Source organism: Apis dorsata, unplaced genomic scaffold (assembly GCF_000469605.1).
Source record: "Apis dorsata unplaced genomic scaffold, Apis dorsata 1.3 scaffold_97, whole genome shotgun sequence".
Taxonomy (NCBI): Eukaryota; Metazoa; Arthropoda; class Insecta; order Hymenoptera; family Apidae; genus Apis; species Apis dorsata.
The window spans coordinates 273,797-276,672 of NW_006263395.1; the positions used below are offsets into that span (position 1 = coordinate 273,797).

The 2,876-nt window shown below is 40.4% G+C and overlaps 1 protein-coding gene across 1 annotated transcript in view; it reads left to right on the forward strand.

Moving 5' to 3' along the window:
* Positions 1-2,876, forward strand: part of LOC102681803 (protein trachealess) — a 119,559-nt gene that overhangs the window by 37,188 nt on the left and 79,495 nt on the right. The window lies entirely within an intron of this gene.

A 2,876-nucleotide genomic window follows, 5' to 3' on the forward strand; every position in this document is an offset into this window, starting at 1 on the left:
GGACAGGTCTCCCCCCCGGTAGAGGCGCGCACGCCGTCCTATCATTTAATTTGGTATCGGATACTTACTTCTGCCCTTAGGCTTGAAACCCCCGGCCTTTTCTTTTCCTTCTGCTCTCCACACGCACGATCCATCCCGCGGATCCAGGACGCGATCCTGCCCTCGCGCACCGCTCCACGCTTTTTGCCACGCCGACCACCGAGTCCAAACTCCATTTTTACTCGGCAAATCGGGGCGAGAACGTTTTTTTTTTTTTTTCCTTTTTTTTCTTTTTTTTTTTTTTTTCGACTTTTGATTTTTCAACGAGAAGAAGAAGAAGATAGGCGGAATAACGAATTTCGATCGAGACGTGTTGTTTCCGTGTTGGTTGTTTTCGAGGTTGTGGCGGAATAGACAGATTTTCCTTGCAACGATTTCTCTATTCGAATAGAAGTAGTTCGTTGGTAGTTTTTAATTATTGTTTATTTATTGTTACTTGCGCTCGTTGATTCGATAAGAAACAGTTGCGTCTGCGTTCAATTGCGAAAAAACAATTGTCACGCGCGTGACAACCGTAGTTCATCTATTATCGCGTCACGTTTAAATCGTCTATCCTTATATTATTATTTATTCAACGATTCGAGTGATCGAGCTGTCGACAGCGACACGGATGACACACGCTCGATATATATTTCATAAGTCATTTCTCCATCAAAATTTATGGCGAGACAAGACTAACAGTTTATTCGACGATGATCCACATTTATAACGAGAGCGTAAAACTGGATTTTCGCCTTCCTTATACGCGAAGAAGGCCGAAGTATGAATCGATTAATTCAATTTGCTACTAAATTTGTCCCTTCCAATTCAATCTTCATTTTTCCTCGAACGTTGAGCGACGCAATCCTTTCTTCTGGCCGATCGATCGGGGAAAGATTATTAGCGGCCGTATAAATAAAATATAAAATTGCCGTTCGTTAAAATTCTATCCGTGGATCGGTGGGCAGATCAGGGCCCAGAAAAGGATGCAAAACCGGGCAGAAGAAGCTGCTCATTAGCACTTATGCGGCATGTACATCGTCGGTGGCAATGAGCATCATCGTGTCGTAACAGTACGGCATAGGAAACGTCTTCGTAAAAGGAACGCCGATCGGCCAGCCGATCGAGTGCTCCTCTCTCTGCTAGACGTCCACCAGCCGGACTAGTTACCGGTTAAGGCGTTATAAAATCTAGCGTAACCAGGCTACGCTTCACTTTTTCTTTCGTAGGAAAAGTATCGCCGGTTTGCTAATGAGACGCCCGATCCGCCATCGTTCGTTATTAAACCGGTGAAAGTTTTCCATATCATCAAATCGATATCAAATCGTAATCAACGACGATGATCGAAACTATATTTGTAAAAAAAAAGAATAATTTCCTCGTCGGCTCGTTTGTACCTTCAAATTTTATTGCATTTCCTTCGACCACCGTTTCGATACTCGAATCGTTTCTGTTCGAAGAGAAAAATGTTGGGAGAGATTTTTGTCTTGATCGATGGTTGGTTACAGATTTTTATCATTTTTGTTATTGCAAGGGCGAAGATAAGAATATACATCGGCGTTGATATCGGCGTTTGAATAAATTCGACAGCCTCGATACGCTCTAAGAGTATAATCCCATTGGGTTTTAATAGGCGATCTTCCCTTCGGTGGAAGAAGGTGGAAGGGTCGAGAGAGGGGCCGATGTTGCGGCATAGACGCAGATACGCAATCCGCCATCGAGATAGGCCGTTTTATTGGGATCGTAGCCCTTCTGATCTCAGGCAAATGAAGATGGAGCACCGACTTCTTGCTCCTGTCGTGATCAAAAAAACATGATCGCGTAAAACTTTGCGCCGGAACATGTGGCAATTGCGGTTTCTCGCTCTTACTTTCCCCTAAAGTAAGCCTCTTCAAATATCTACGATTCCAAATATTATACAAATTTATTTCAATTTTAATAAATCATACGCTACGCACTTTAATTATGAAATAGAAATAGCGCTTTTCTTCGAGTAGACCTTCGAATAGAAGTGCTTCGAATAGAGAGAGAGAAAGAGGGAGAAAGCATCCTTAGAGACACGTTAGGGTGTGACCAACTAAGGGTCGTTTTAACCCTCCAACCATAGATTAGCTCTTTGCTTGCTACGTTACTTCCAAAGAAAAATCTAATCTAACAAGAATACGTTACAAAGTTATTGCAAATTCGAATTCTGATTCAAAAAATATAAATTTAAATATATAATATATAATTATATATATATATATATATAATTATATAAATATATAATTTAAATATATAAAATTTATAATTGATTATTAATTTTACTTTTTTTCTTTTTTCCTTTTTATATTACATTAAAACGCGCACATTTTCAATTTCTCGAATTGAAATAATTCAAACTAAAATAATTTGTGAACGACGAGGAAACAAAACGATGTAGAATATTTATTACGAGTTTAAATATCCATAATAACCTTCGCGTTATATTGTATTTAAGAATTATTTAACCTATTCGTATACATACGATCGTCGACATTGGCCGACGTAAACACGAGCCGAATAAATACGCACGACCGATCGTCGACTTTATACGCAGTATATACGCAGCACTCGAGAACGTCGCATCGTCGAGAAAATTAAATTTCATCTCTGTGAAATTTACGCAAATTTCGTTTCGCGCATGGATCAACGAGCGATGAATATCCGCGATGAATATCCGAATATCCGAATCTCGAACTCGAAAGTATTTTTCCTCTTCTCCCCCTCTCGTAATCGAGACGAATCTTGGAAAGAGAATCTACGTCGTACGCAATTAACGATGGGACAACGGTCGGTCTCGAGGCATGGATACCCCGTCGGGGGTTAAACAGCCCCTC